At 35.9% G+C, this 16909-nt stretch overlaps 1 long non-coding RNA gene across 1 annotated transcript in view; it reads left to right on the top strand.

Moving 5' to 3' along the window:
- LOC107311942 overlaps window positions 1-16909 on the top strand; it is a 75429-nt gene that overhangs the window by 34606 nt on the left and 23914 nt on the right. The window contains exons 2-3 of the long non-coding RNA XR_001554315.2: window positions 14288-14503; window positions 16712-16762. This is a non-coding gene — a long non-coding RNA (uncharacterized LOC107311942). The remainder of the gene's footprint in view (window positions 1-14287; window positions 14504-16711; window positions 16763-16909) is intronic.

Here is a 16909-nt window from a genome sequence, read left to right as displayed (position 1 = left end):
TTTTAGATTAACTACACTTCTTGATGTGGCATCTTTATTCTTTCTTTCTTTGAAATTGTAGCAGAAGTGAAATCCACTCCTGAACTAAATGCAGGTACAGCAAAAGTAGACAGAATAGAATAGGAGAATGATTATAATGTAGAAAGAGCCTCCAGGGATTTTCTGATATTAATTGCAGCAGAAATCAATTAATGGGGCAGTTCAAGAAAGGCTTATCTGTTTTTGACAGAAGTTGTCCCTATCATATTTTCCTTGAGCATACTAAGAAGCAGTATGAGCACCTAGAGAAGAATGCATAAAGACATCTTCTCCATTTCCAGATATCTGACTGAAAATCTTTTCAAAATTGGCTAAGGAAAGGACAAGAGAAACAGTTGCGGGCAAATTCTGGCATTACATGCTTGTTTTTTGAAAAGACAAGGAGATCGGAGTCCAAAGTTCTGTTACCACATAGAAAACATTATGGATTCTGACACAGTTCAATAGCTCTGTTGTCTTTATTTGTTCCTGGATCTGAAATTCCTTTAATGTACAGTATAATCACTGTCACAAGGCCAAGCAAATTCCTTACTTAACAGCAAGACTACACCCATTTTTTTTTGGACAGATGCAGGAAGGCAGATACAAATAGGAGTATGAACATGTAGTAATCTCATGTCCCACATTAATTAATTGGAGAATAAAATGGAAATTATTTATCCCTTTCAAGATTACTAAAGCACATTCTTGAGTTGCTAGTAATGATATTTCAGCCTTCACAGATGGTCAGGCTTCTCGTGTCTGCCAGGACCCTGAGCCTCTAGGTGAGGGAGTGGGGAGTGGTTTCTGTCCCACTGTCATGGTAGAACAAGTCCAAGCCTTCCTCATGAAATTAAATGTGTGTAATTCCACAGGACAGGATGATATCTATCCTAGGGTTGAGAAAGAGATGTCTGATGTGGTTGCTGAGCTGCTCTCCATCATATTTGAAAAATCCTGTATGTCTGGTGAAGACCCCAGAGATTGGATAAAGGGAACCATTACATCCATTTTTAAAAAAGGAAAGCTGGGGAACTACAGGCCAGTGAGCCTCACCTCTGTGACTGAGAAGATCGTGGAGAAGATCCTCCTAGAAGCTATGCTAAGGTGCATATGAGACAAAGAGGTGAAGCCAGCTTCACCAAGGGCAGATCTTGCCTCACCAATCTGGTGGCCTTCTATGATGGAGTGACAGCTTCAGTGGATGGGGAAAGAGTGATGGATGTCATCTACCTGGACTTCTGCAAAGCCTTTGACATGGTCCCTCGCCACATCCTTCTCTCTAAATTGGAGAGATATGGATTTGCAGTATGGACTGTTCGATGGATCAGGAGTTGGCTGGCTGGACGCATCCATATGAGAATGGCGGATTATGGGGGTGGCTAGTGATAGAACAAGGAAATGTTTTTAAACTAAGTCAGGGGAGGTTTAGGTTGGAGACTGGAGAAAGTTTTTCACGCAGAACACGTTACCCAGGGACGTCATGGATGCCCCATCCCTGGAGGCATTCAAGGCCAGGCTGGATGTGGATCTGGGCTGCCTGGTATAGTGGTTGGAAGCCTTACATATGGTGAGGGGGTTGAAACTAGATGGTCATTATGGTTCTTTTCAACCCAGGCCATTCTATGATTCTATGATTCCTCTTCAGGAAGTTGTGGTGTTTTTTGTTGTTGTTGTTGTTGTTGTTTTCTCCTCTTACAATTATCCTAGTGTCTCTTTTGAGCATAATAAAAGCTGTTTTATTTACAGGTCTAACCGGTTTAAAACAGCACAGATTGTCCACTCTAGACAAAATATTTTCTTATTAATAGTCAGATTATATCCTGAATTTGTCAGTGTTCAGATATTTTAAGGTATTTAATGTTAAGGTAAAGACAAAGGATCTCAGGACAAATGCGGACCTGCTGAATTTCTACAGTTGTAATGAATAGTGGTTTTTGCTAAAGTGTAGAATGATTGAATGAGTTGCCACATTTTCTTTTGTCTGATGGTAAAGCTGAATGATTCTGTCTTTTAAATGCAACCTCTCTAAATATGCTTGGCTACATAGCCTTTTTTTGTTTGTTTATAAATTTTACTATTGCTTTATAATGACAAAAATTATGAAACTAGGGAGCAGAGATTTCATTAAAAGATAATTACTTTATCTGTAGCTTAATCCCCTGAATATCTGGCTACAATTTCCCTTCAGGAGATAGAATACTTTGAAATGGCACTACTAATTTGAGTGGAATATCAGGACATTAATCAAACATCCATAATGCTACATGCTGGGTAGGCATGACAAGTCTTTAAGGAATTGATTTGGCAAAGTGAAATTCTAAGACATCTGGAAACGCAAATAATCCAGTGGGTAGTTGCAAGTCTACAAGAACTCAGTAGTGGGACCATCACATTTACATGCATATTTAAATACAAAGTTAAATGAGTTGTGGAGGATTGAAGCAGTTTTATTTCTAGTTACTATGCTGAAAACAATATGCTTTAAGACTCAACTAGCTATAGTCTCTACATTTTGTTTAATTCAGCTGTCAAAGCATTCAGCTTGCATAGAATAACTCACTGAAAGGTCATCTTGGGAAGTATTTTCATACTGCAGGTAATCAAAACAGAATATAACACAATTTTGTTGAAAACTGTTAGCAGAGCAGATATGGAATAGGATCACTAGGATGCAGTGATGTGAGCAGACCTAATGAAATGCCACTAAAGCTACAAACCATTTTGACTAGAAAATAGACTCATGTGGAATCCAATGTTTCACTCTTGGTAAAGCTTGATTTTCTGGCTCACTAGTTGCTAGCCACATGGGTGATGTCCCACCTACCTAATACAGTCGCTGAAGCATATTGCTTCACTCTGTTCTTGCTCTCCATTTTTTTTATTTTTTTTTTTCTGTATTCAGGGTTATAAAGTAGGTGTTTCAAGGTGAATGATTCACACTGCTTGTTTTTCTTTAATTTCAAAATTAAATTTACTGCTGAAGGTTCTGAGAGGACAATAAGATTATTTGACGTTCTCTTCCTTTGACATAATACTGTATATTCCACTTCCAATTAAATACATATTTGTGTATGTAAAAAAACTGAGAGAGAATGAAAATGGTCAAGATAAAAGGCTGCCTGCCTCAAAAGACCTCATGTGGACTCAAATGATTCATTACTCACAGTATTTTTCAGGACCAGAGCCTTAATTTGGCATGGCGGAAAACAAGAATTATAAAAGATAAATATATTACAATCATTATATTCATAAAACTATGGTTGGGAGATTAGATCTGTTATTATCACAGAATGGCTAACACTGGAAGGGATTTGACATGAAGTTCAACAAGGCCAAGTATCGGGTCATGTAATTTGGTCACAACACTCCATGCAATGCTATGAGCTTGGGACAGAGTAGCTGAAAAGCCATATGGAGGAAGACGATCTGGGGGTGTTGGCTGATGCTCAGCTTAACAAGAGCCAGAAGTGTGCCCAGGCAGTCAAGAAGGCCAACTGTATTCTGGCTTGTATCAGAAATAATGTAAACAGCAGCAGCAGGGAAGTTACCATCCCCCACTCAGCTGTGGTGAGATCTTATCCTGAATATTGTGTTCAGAGACTATATCTCTTTGCTCTTCGCAGATCAGAGTAAGAACCTCAGTTTTCAGAAACTGAGGTTTTTTTTTCAGCTTTAGAGAACAGAAGGCTCAGATTGTCATGATCAATATATATAAAATCTGATTGGCACAGGGTAAAGATGGCAGGGCTTGGATCTTCTTACCTGTGGCCCATAACAAGAAGGCAATAAGCACAAACTGAAACACAAGAATCTCCATTTAATCATTAAGCTTTGAATGTGTCTGAGCACTAATATGTGCTGCCCCGAGAGGCTCTGGAATCTCCCATCTTCAGGAGGATGTAAACCTCACTGGACATATTTCTGGGAACTCTTCTAGTCGACTCTGAATAGGCAGTTGGACTCCAGATCTCCAGAAGTTCCTTCCACTTCAACTGTCGTGTAATTCTATATCAAGCAAAAAACATTCAGCAAAAGTCTCCTTACAAGATAAAGCATTCTAAATCTCCCTGGAAGAACTGAGTTTGATGGAGTGTGAAAGGGAAGAGTAGTAAGGCATACTATTCCAGAAGCGAACAGTAGTAGGAAGTATATCAGGCTGATAGTTAACCGTCCATGATAACAGTAATGACTGTATGCTGACTAAACATAGTGAAGATCTAATGGTCTAGACAATACGGAAATGAAAAAAGTGGTCATTGTCACATTTATACCATGACATGGGACAGGAGAACAGAAACTCTGGAGCCAAAATTAAGTGAGATTAAAGAATCCAGACTGCAATGCAGAAAGTCTTGTGCCAATCTGGACAGACTAAGCCTCTGTTCATGTATAATGGAGTTGTGTGGGGAACAGATAATTTTACTCAGTAGAAAATCTCTTTAAATTGATGAAGCATCTATTTTATGAAACTGTTGATTATTTTAAGATGAACTGCTTGAGATCAGCTGTAAGTAGAAAGACTCAACATGAGACAGCAATGTGCACTTGCAACCCAGAAGGCTAACTGTATCCTGGATTGTATCAAGAGAAGAGTTAAGAAGGGTGATTCTGCCCCTCTGCTCTGCCCTTGTGAGACCCCACCTGGAGTATTACATTCAGTTCTGGATCCTGCAATACAGGAAGGGCATGAAGTTGTTGGGTAGGGTCCAGAGGAGGGCCACGAAGTTGATCAGAGCACCTACTCTACAAAGACAGGCTGAGAGTGCTGGGGCTCTTCAGCCTGGAGAAGAGAATTCTCTGGAGGAATCACATAGCATCTTTCCAGTACCTGAAGGGATCCTGAAAGATGGGGAGGGATTGTCTACAACAGGGAAGTTGGAACTAGATGATCATAAAGGTCCCTTCAAACACAAACCATTCTATAATTCTATGATTCTGTGATAAATGAAAATAGAACCATGATGCCAGCACAAAGATCACCACCCACTTCAAATGTTGTTGCTAGCAGATAGCATTTATTACAGAGACTTTAAAATCCTAGCATTATGAAGTGTTTTTTTTTTTTTTTGCTGTTGTTGTTGTTTGTTTTTTTTACTTTTGTACTTTTTAAAAAGGTTTGAATCTTTTTAAAGCAACATTTATATTCCATCTAGCTAATATTTACCAGTGTTGGTGCTGGGGATTATTCTCCAGCAACAGAAGTGTGCATGTAGGGTTTGACTGTAGGAATTAATTGATTCCACTGAGCTTTTGGCCTCCTAGAAGACCAAAAATGCAACACACATTTTCCTGAGCTTTGCTAGAACTTTAAAGCTTATGGGGAACATCTACAGTAAGTTACTATATAAAAGTTCATGTGTAATTTACAACCAACTTCTCTCTCAGAGATTTTAACACACTTGTGTTCAAATCTAAGCAGGAGTGAAACTATTACAGAGATGTTCATTTTTGCAAAGGAAAACTATGTAGACAAGAACCAGCCAAAGAATAAAGTTCTACAGATAGTAAATAGCTTCCTGCAAGACACCTTCAAGATACAGAGTAACTATAAAGCCATCTTATTACAAAATACAGCCAGAACATATAAGAACAATAGTTAAAGAGCAAAATTAAAAAGGCTTAACAAAAGTACAGTATTTACAAGACATTATAGTATTTACAGTAAAGTAATTACAATAAAAAGATAAATACTGTCTGAATAAGGCAAATGGAAAAGATGTTCTATCAAGTAAAATATGAAACTTTAGAATGCCAAGAAAGACTTTGAAGAGAAATTTCCCAAAGCCATGATGTTCCTAATAAGATGTTTTAAAAGCTACCAGAAGAAAAAGACTTAACACCAACTCTGTATATCAACAGATATGATGATTCTATGATTCTACAACTCAGTGACTCTATGATAAGGACAATCAATGCAGGAAACAAGTAAGATCGTGGTAGGAAACTTTATGTTATTACTTACATCACTTTTCACAACAGTAAAGATTTCTTCACAGGATATGACTCAAAGGAATTGTCTCAAATTACAATGTCAGATGAATAAATAAATAAAACAATGAACAAATAAAGAAAATAAATATTAACTTTTGGTTAAGGCTAAACAGGATTAAAGGAATTCAGAAATTATTTAAGTAGTAACTGTGTCATACAGACTAGTATTTAAATCAGCTGAAAAACTAGAGGTTAGAAAAGCAAAAATTATACTTTGGTAAAGTGCTTCAGGAACAGTCGAGCTGTTAAAGACTAACAGATTTTATTCAGAAATAGGCTACCTGTTAAAAATTCTAATAAAGATCAAAGTAAATATTTGGTTAAATATAGTAATACAAAGGAATAACTTTCACAGATGGCTATTCGCAAAGATATTAGAGTTTTCTGAATTCCTTTTCAAGACCGTAGGGCAATGATCAGTTTGATAAATGCGCTGGACTTAAAAAAAAAAAAAAAGCTAAATGAGTGTCAGCAGCAGAACACTTTGCTGATTATGCATAATTATACTTTGTAAAAAAACAAAGATGATTACAGTGTTAACAGAGATCTTTCACTATAGAGAGTATCTGCAATACACTGACAAATTACTATAATGTTACAGCCCATGGATAAAGCAATATTAGCTATGGCTACATGATCATGGACTTCAAGTACATTGGCTTCAAGTATATAGGATAACAAAGATATAAGGAAGTGTACCTCTCCTGATGAAACTGGAGATCTGGCCACAATATACATGAAGAAAGTTGTCAACAACTTCTTTGCTTCAGTTTACCCCAAGAAGAGCTCTAGCCATGATATGTAACTCAGAGAATCTAAAGGCAGGGACTGAGAGGAAGCAGAACCACCACTCTAGGAGAAGATCAGGTTGGTAGATGTGGGGGTAGATTTAACTGTGAACAAGTCACCAAAGAGCTTATCAGTGTCTTTGGTAGACCTTATCACTGTGAAACCCTGGAAGACCAGTGTGTGAGACAAGAGCAAGCAGTGTCTGTTTACTTCTAAGGATGGACAGGAGGTTCCACTGATATGCATTGTTAATCCTGTTATTCTTAAGAAACCTTTCATCCTTTATCACTGTTGTGTGGGAGATCAATTAACTGATTAGAGGAACTGTTTGAGGAACAGGAAAGTCTTGCTTGTAAGTGAATGGTATATAAGATATATGTGAAACACAATAAAGACAGACTACCCTGATGCTACAAGAAACTAAGAGAGCTCTCTAACTTGACTGAGCATCGGCAGGTAGACATATAAGTAACACAAAGGTGAACAAACTCATGGGATCTGATAAGACACATCCAATGGTATGGAGGGAACTGGCAGAAGTTTATAAGCGTCTACCATATTTGAAAAGTCATAACAGTCTGGTGAAGTTAAGTTCTCACCAAATGAAAAATTCATCATTCATTTTTAAAGGGGTATAAAAAGGAAGACTTGGGAAACTAAAGGCCAGTCTGTAGCTTGCCTCTGTACATTGCAAGATCACAGAACACACAGAATCATAGAATTGTTCACATTGGAAAAGACCTTCAAGATCATCAAGTCCAACCTCAGCCTAACTATACTACCCTAACAGTAGCAACCCACTGCCAAATCATGTCCCTGAGCATCACATCCAGATGCTCATCTCAGGGATGGTGACTCAACTGCCTCCTTGGAGATCCCATTCCAGTGCTTAACACCCTTCCTGTAAAGACATTTTTCCTGATATCCAACCTAAACCTCCCCAGTAAATGACGCAAAGGTGCACAGAAAACAAAGAGCTGATTAGTGACAGCCAGTGTGGTTTCACTGAGGACATATTATGCACAACAAATTTCTACAACAATATCACATCACTGCTAGATAAGGGAAAAACAACTGATGTAATTTCCAAAGCATTTGACATTGTAGATTTAGATTAGATATTAGGAAGAATTTTTTTTTTACTATGAGGGTGATGAGGAATAGGTTGCTTAGAGAATTGTGAATGCCTCATACATAGATGTTCAAGGCCAGACTGAATGCAGCTTTAAGCAACCTGGTCTAGCTGGAGATACATCTCCCCATGGCATATGATTTAGAACTAAATGATAAGGTCCTTTCCAACATAAACCATCCTATGATTCCTATTCTCAGCTGTCATTGCCATTAGGAAAAAAATTAGAATAGTTCCATTGAAGGCACCTACAAAGATCATCTAGTCCAACTGCATGTCCTCTTCAGTGTTAATCAAATGCTTCTTAAACACTTAAAGGAATAGTACATCAACCACCTCTCTAGGAGAGCTCAGAGTCACTATAGATAACTGTACGGAAGTGTTAGCTCACTGCTTAATAACTAATTACATTAAGTACATAACACAATGTGCACACAGTGGATGACTTTAATAACAGTGAGTACAAACTGGAACACAACTGAACATCAGGAAGTTCTCCTTTAATGTGTAGATGACAGCAGTGGAACAGGTTGCCCAGAGAGGCTGTGGAGTTTCCTCCATGGAGATCTTCAAAAGCCATCTGGACATGATTCTATATAATCTGATCTGGGTTTCCCTGCTTGTGCAGGGGTCAGACACATGGCCTCCAGAGGTCCCTTCCCTCCTCAGCCATTCCATGACTCTGCGAAGACATACTGCATTTTGGAATTTATATGAAAGGTTTAAGGGAACAAAATAAAAAACATTATTGTTCATCTGTGTAAACCCCTATGGAAGTTTGAAGGCTGTATGGAAATCTTGAAAGTGGTAGCCCTTGAAAGGGATCCCCAGTTGAATTTAAAAAAAAAAAAAAAAAAAAAGAAAAGGTAGAAAAGATCATTAACAGTAGGGTAGGTTTTATGTTTTATGTCCAAAGAACACTGCATATAAAAGTAAATGTAGCTTTCTTTTGAAAAAACTATAAAGGACTGAAAGTTACCTTTTGAGGCTTCTGATCTCAGACTTTTCTACAAAGAAAGAAACAAAACCAGGCAATCAAACAGAACTTTTTCTCACGGACCACAGCTGGCATTTGCCTAAAGCTAAGATTAAAATATTTCTAACACATCTAGGTAGGAAATATATGATTTGCCCTTAGTAAAAATGTAGTTTTTCTGTCACTAGAATTTGTGCAATCCAGATCTTAAGCTATTGTTAACATGGAAAGAAAAGAAATTTAGGAAGACAGTGACTCAAAACAAAATTTGAAATTAAAGATTTTGGAGAAGACAAGAACATTTAATCTGATGTACAGAAACAGTCAGGAGGCGATTCTTATTCTAAAGAGATAGCAATTAAAAGAATAAACAATTACAATAGTAATTCATACTTTTTTTTTTTTTTTTTTTTTTTTTTTTTTTTTTTTTTTTTTTTTTTTTTTTTTTTTTTTTTTTTTTTTTTTTTTTTTTTTTGGTATTTTGATTCAGTTGATGGAGAAGCATAGACACACTGACTGCTCAAAGTTCACTTAATACTCTGTTGTCTGGAATTTTCTACAGCCTGGATCTTTCTATGTATCTATTATCAAATGTTAAAAGTATCTAGCAAGTCCTATTAAATTATCATTACATGGTTTTAGTAGAAGGGCAGAAACTGAATGATTGACATTCTTCTATAAGTAAAGCATTTCTACGAAGATCTATAGTGTGCACAGCCAATGTCTGTCATCTATTGTTTCAGAGAGCCCATCCATTAACAAGCAGTTTCTAAACCACTGGAAAACAAATGTACGGAGCAGAAAAGCCTTGTTTGGAATTAGGCATATCCAAAAGGGGAAGTTTTTATGATCAACTGCATTTGAGTTAACTTTGCAAAGATCAGAATTCATCTACTCCAGTTTAGCCAATTAAAAGTTAGTTATTGGAATTTTAAGTAATTTCACAAAGTTCCCTTTCTAATTAAAGTACAGAAACAGATGTATCTGGAGGATAATTCATCTTCCCACTATTCCTCATTTTAAAACTCTATCTTGGAAGGAAATGAATAGTCCTCTGGAGGTGTCTGTGTCTGAGAGGGACACTTAAGTTATTATACATATGTGGATAATTTTTAGATGCCTAAATTAGAAGAGATTAATCCAATCTTTTCTAAACTTTTCCCTTTGGAAATAATTTTATCATCACCATATGTTGTTCAAAATAGTCAAATTATTATTATTATTATTCAATAGCATATTGAATGTTATTAATATGAATATTGTTATTATTGAATTATTATTATTGAATAATATTGAATTATTGAATATATTATTATTGAATAAGATGAAGTGCATTTCTCATAAAATTCAGCCAGGAAACATTTAGTTTAAAGTCAGACTTTCTCCAGAAAGTTCTGTCCAAGCGAATATATGAGTGCATTACTAAAATAATTTTTGTAACACTAACATACAGAATTTGAATATAAATGCTCATGTAACAGCAAAGTATGTTTTTTTGCAAGATAATGAAAAGGAAAAGCACAAAAACTAATGTAAACAATTTATGGATGGGACAGAAAGAATTACAATAATTCACTGTCTTTCTAAAAAAGAGAAAAACATAATGAAAGTTCTAACTTTATTGCTGGAAAAGAAGCAGCACATGATAGTAAGACAAATCATATTTCCAATAACTCAAAAATAGGTTTATTTAATCACCCATCAGGTGAATATGAGGAAGCACGTTTATTTCAATCAAAGAAATTTGATCTCGCTCATTTCTGCCTATTCCATCTCATACAAGGACGTACAAAATTATTTTATTTTGTTGTATTATTTTTGTTATTGCAGTGGAATCTGTGTTCCTTTATTCTTCCTTCTTCCAAGCAGTTTGAAACAATTCATGTCTCTGAGAAAAAATAAAACACTGTTCTTAAAAACCTATGGTCAAATTATGGCCTTTGATTTTGTAACAAATTTGCTATTGAATCTATAATGAAAGAACTATGGTATCAGTGGTAGAGTCTATCTTTCAATACATTTTGTAATACCAAAATTGATTTTTTTTCCTCGAAAACAACATTTCCACCACAGCTATTTCCCTCAAATACTGGATATCTTTTTCAATTGTATTCCAGTTCTCATCATAGGCTTCAGACTGTCCTTGAAGGGAAGATTTTCCTTCACGGCTACTAACATTTGCTCCCAGAGGATGGCAGCCCCATCTAAACATCTATTAATCCCTCTGTCAGTAGTTGGGTCTCTGGCTTAAAGAAATCCTCTTATTTTCTTCCCTACTAACTAACTTTTAACTAATATTAAAAGCTTTAGAATCGAAATGCCCACATCCTCCACCAAAAAAATGGTAATGGAGATATCTAGATCGATCTATGTCTGTGACGGGGGGGGTGGGAGGCAGTAGTTCCACGGGCCCCCTGACCCCAGAAATGGGAAGGAAAAGGGGGAAGGGGGTAGGGAGATGGGAACTGGGCTCAAGGAAACAAACAGAGCAGTGGCAGCAATCTAAGGAGGAAAACTTATTTTACTAACTACAATATTGGAATCCAAGATAACACAATATAACACAATCTAATTAAAAAATTGAGGCTAATGAATCAAGTAAAATAAGAAAGAGACATTTCCAAAGACACAAAAGCCTACTTTGAAATTGAAGGTGCCACAGCTTGGAAGCATACCCATACCTTCTGCCAGGCAGTGAGAGAGAGAGAGAGCGCCACTTCCGCTGCGTATTTCCTTCTCTGACTGTGAGGTCCTTTGGGATGTGTAGTTCTTCTCTGTGCTCCACATGATGTCATGATGTGGAATTCCAATAGCAAAAATTACAAAACCATGACACATGTCCAGTGGCTTAAGGCGTCACTGTCATTTTTGTGACTGAAAATTAGCTTATAACTAAGAACATGTGAAGGTGATGTCTACATCATTTTGAAGTTTGTTCACTTATACAAACTCTGAACATTAGGTCACCTGAACTAAATCTGCTTAAACCACAGAAGTATTAAGATAAGAAAGATGAGATTGCAAAAAACTCAAATGCTGTTTCCATCCCATGGAGTTCAGAATTACATTGCATACAGAATATAATTAACTCTACTGTGTTCTATTCTAAACAGCAGGTTAAGAGAGTAGAATTCATCTATTAGCATAAACAGAATTAGAGCAATGACATGTACTCTGTTAACTAAAATATCAGCAGAAAATGAATTACAAGGGAAAATGAGAATATAGACAAAATGTCTTATATCCAGAGAGTGATTTGAACTATAATTAAAATCACACACTATAAATTAATACAGGATTCCGGAAGATGATGGAGATTTTCAAATAATAGATTAACATATGAAGCAGCAGGAAAATCAGAGAGTGAAAAACTCTCTCCTATAAATAATTATGTCACTGAAGCTATGCAATTCCCAAACCTTTAAAAGACAGAGTGAGAATGTGACATCCTAATGGTAGGATTCATCTCAGTTACCTTGTAGTCATCTAAAACCTACACTTTTCAACTAGGCTGTTTATCTGGGCTGCTGCTACTCTTCAGTGGGAAGACAGGCAACTCAGAAGGCAGATCACCCTTTATTTATTTGAATGGGCTGAATTACCCAGATTAGTCAATTTTTCTTTCCATCTGTTAATTGAGGTAGCTTGGATAGCCCTGTGAAATTACACTTCTGTTTTTTAAATAGCTAATTTTAATTTCAATTAATCCCCAAGTCAAAACATTTAGGTGCAAGGAATATATTTTTTCAAATACATGGTTTTAATCAATGCAGAAAAAAAGCATTCTGCAGATGGAGTATCTGAGACACTTCTAGTAAAACAAATGCTGTGAATCCATACAAAATCTGTAAATGATCTCCACAATGAAACTGAAAGGATATTTGCCAAAAACATCTAAATATACTTCCCCTCTGAAAAATGTGAAGGTATTTTTAATTAAAATGGACACTATAATAAAGAAGCTAGTAAGTAAATAACATATCAAAGGCTTGTTATTGAAACTTCATATCCTATTAATGTTGAGCAATAGAGATTGATAAAAAGACTATATTTACATGATCTAATATAATCATGTTACTGAGAGGAAAGTGCAAATGTTTCCAGGAAACATTCTGACTCATTTATACAAATTCAGAATCCCACATTTGTACTTGTTGTTCAAGCTCTGTAAAATCCATAGAAGGAAAAAACATTCTGGCTAAATATGTTTGTTGAATGAATTACAAAAGGTCCTTGGACACAGGTTGTTCTGGCAGTAAATGATAATATTATGTAATTATATAATAATTATATTATTTCCATGGAAACTACAGCAGATACAAAGAGCAAAATAACACCATTTGATAGAGCAAATTTTCAGCTACAGAACTGTCAGTGGTTTATGGGCTGGTTACGCTTGGTTCCATGACTAGCAGGGCAGAGGCACCTGCGGATCTGCACCCCAGAAAGGGATAGAGGAGGAGGATAGAAAGATGGGCCCAAAACAAAACAGTGGCAACAATCTGAGGAGAAACAAACTGATTTACTAAACTAGATAGTAGAATGCAAGATAGTACAGTATAATACAATATAATTAGAACTGAAGGTAATAAATCAAATCAAATGAGAGGGAGTGTCCAAAAACTGAAGGCCTTACTCTAATGCTCAGGCGAGACATAAGGTTGGGATGAGCAGAATGGAAGAGAATGAGGTCCATGACTTTGACAGGGATTTTATTTCTTCTCTGAAAGCAAAGTCCTCTGGGGTATGTAGTTCTTCTTCTTTTCTGGGACAGGTACCCAGAACTGGAATATTAACTTTTTAACTCCCAGTGTACTACACGATGCTATTGTGTGGAATACCAATAGCTAAAAATCATAAAACCATGACAATAAAACCATTTGTCAACACAGTCACCACCATTAGACAATTCACCTAGATGAGCTGATAGAGATGCTCTTCATTTTGTACTGTGCATGGCTCTTCGGAATATGGTTTGTCTTTCATGTTGCTGTCACTACTGCTGACTTACACCACCCATCCCCTCACTGTGCTCACAGCCACTGTGTGGGCTCCATAAAAATTCAGCAAGCACTGATGAATGTTGACGGGTGCCATTTTTCAGGTGTGGAGGAGTTCAGTGACGCACCTTTGCTATGCCAGATGCCATTTAGTCAGACTGTCCCTCTTCTGCCATCTGGTGCATAGCAACAAAATGTAACAGAAAGTTGGCAGGAAAGGTCAACTTCTACTGCCATACAACCAGCACCTGCCTCTGTTGTTGTGGGCTAATAAAATAAAATAAAGTCCTTACTTTTAGTGTGTTTGTTTGTTTGTTTGGTGGTATTTGAAAATGACTTTATTTTTTCTTTTTCTTTTTTTTTTTATTTTTAACTCAGGCACTTTCTGCAATGTGGATTAAATTCCAGTCCAGTCTGTCCACATTATCAGTAATGAAATGTGGGATTTGACACCTTGAGATGTAAGCCTGCTGTTTCATTCTCAACACTGTATGACTACCCTATTTTCAGTTGAAAAGTTTCACAGAAATATATGAAGAATTAAGAATCTATCGTTTGGCCTCAGCAAGCCATGAATCAGTTTTGTACAAGCAAGTAAGTAGCTTTTTGATGCTTCTTGCTTTTATAGTAGCCAAGTGGAGCTCACTCATCTTTATCATTCTGTGAAATCTAATCATGCAGTATTTACTCAAAATCTCACTGAAAATAGTACAGATATTTTTCTGCATCTCAAAAGTATGATTACAGGTCAAAAGACAAGCCAAGAAAATTCAGCAGGCCTCTAGTAAGCCTATTAAAAACTAGAATGTCCTAAACAAGGATGGAATAGGCCCCAGTGTGAAATCTACTGCCAGCAGTGAAAAGGACAATAATACAATACTGCTTTTTTCACAGTTGGGCTCAATTTGTGGCATATAGTAAATGAATAATGATCTAGATTCTTTTAAAGGTATCAAACAGATATTCAGATAGGCAGAATGATATACATCCTTTCCTCAAAAAAAACTAAATCTACTTACATAGAATGGAATTTGACCCACTTTTTTAGGGATATCTCTATTGCTCACATGTTCCTAATATGTCTGATAAGTTACAAGACTTTTCCCAGTCCCACTATATATATATGAAGTCCCACCTCTGTTTTGCCATTTCTTCTCTAAACAATGACAGTGTCAGCAAGGAAAAGTGTGCTGAGGCTGGTTTTTGTTTGTTTGTATTTGTCTTTTTAATGAATGAGCAGTAAAAGAAATAAGAGATACAGAAGAAACATTTTCTCTAATAAGTGCACCTCATCAAAGTATTAGAAATAATATTAAATTCTGAATACAGAGAATTCTGAAGCTATTAGCTTCAGTAGAGATGAGGTTTTTATGTTTTATTTTTTGGTGTTTTCATCCCCCTGATTTATTTTCTTTGGTTTACTTTAATAGAAATGTAGAACAGAAAATGCATAAAAGAAGATGAATCTAAGCAGAGCAAGGCAATACACATGAGCACTGAACAGCTCACTAAGTACATCCATATGAACGAATAACTTTGAAACTCTTCATTCCCTAAACACGTTCATTAAATTCACTTAGACCATGTAATTGTATGGCAAATTGAATCACACTAGTAAGCTGAAGGCAATTTAGGAAAGATCATTATTGTTTATTATTCTCATTACAGAATTTAACTTAATTTGAAATCTGAATTATTACCTTGACAATGAAAAGCACTGGAATCTTATTCTGGGTAAACTACATATATTTTGACAAACATATCTAAGTGTGTGTCTTTATATGTCATATATTCCATAACAATCACTTTATTTATACAACTAAATGCATTTCAACAATGGTCAGATGTTCAAACTATCTCACTATCATTGAAATGATTATACTGTGTAATTTAGAACTTCTTTCTTAAAAAAAAAAAAAAAAAAAAAAAGATTGTTAGATTGTTATCTGATCTCCCTACATGCACTACGGAATACAACCAATCATTATGATATTGAATTTGATTTAAACATATACATCAGTATACCTAATAAAATGTTTAACTCTGCCTTGTTTAAAATCTGTGTTCAAATAAAGCATATAGTGTTTTTATATCACATGAAATTATGCACAAAATCTAGCATCCAGTCTGTGGAACTGTCAAACATTTAGTGCAACAGAGAAAGGCAAATCTGCTCTGGTATCTAAATGTAAAATCCAAAAGACAGGCTAAACACTCTGACTCCTGTTTCTTATGTTATTAAGGAGGATGAAAAAGAGAAAAATAGTTGTCCTGCAACAGAACTACACCTTTAACAGCTTGATAGTCCTCTGCCATTATTATCCCCCTATTCTGGCCTCTAAAACTTCCAGCTACAAAACAGAAAGTTGAGAAAAGATTTTATAATGAGAAAATACCACCACACACATTCTGTGTTTATTGCTGCTTTGCATACACCAAAATGTACAAAAGAGATATTCAGTTCTCTACTCTCAGACACTTGGTTGAAGATGGGAATTTGCTGGCAAAATTTAATTAATTTTTGTCACTGTATGAAAAAGGAAAGGACAGTAATTACAGGTTTAGGGATATCTGTGCAATATCCTTCTTGTTTTTTACCAGTCAACTCTGCTATGGATGTTCTGAATGCTAGTGCCTTGTGAAGGACAGTATCTTTGTATTTTCATTGAGAGAATTATTTATTTTCTTTGATAGAAGAGGATGTAAAAGCTAAAATTTTCACACACTGATTAAAAGCTGTTGTTTAAGAAACAGTAATGGAATTCTTTCCTTTCATGGTGGTTAAATGGTGCTGTTTTCCAGAAGTGAAGATGGATACCCTCTGGTGTGGCAGACTTGTTACGAGAAGAGTAGGTAAGCATTAAAAAAGGCATTAGGGAAAAGAACAGGTTTTAAATGAAGATGTGCCTTAAAGGATTAGAAAGTCTGAGAATAAGGGGTTTTTCTTTTTCTTTTTCATTTCTTTTCTTTTTCTTTTTCTTTTTTTTTTTTTTTTTTTTT

This window comes from Coturnix japonica, chromosome 3, assembly GCF_001577835.2.
Source record: "Coturnix japonica isolate 7356 chromosome 3, Coturnix japonica 2.1, whole genome shotgun sequence".
NCBI lineage: Eukaryota > Metazoa > Chordata > Aves > Galliformes > Phasianidae > Coturnix > Coturnix japonica.
This window is presented reverse-complemented; position numbering and strand designations above follow the sequence as displayed.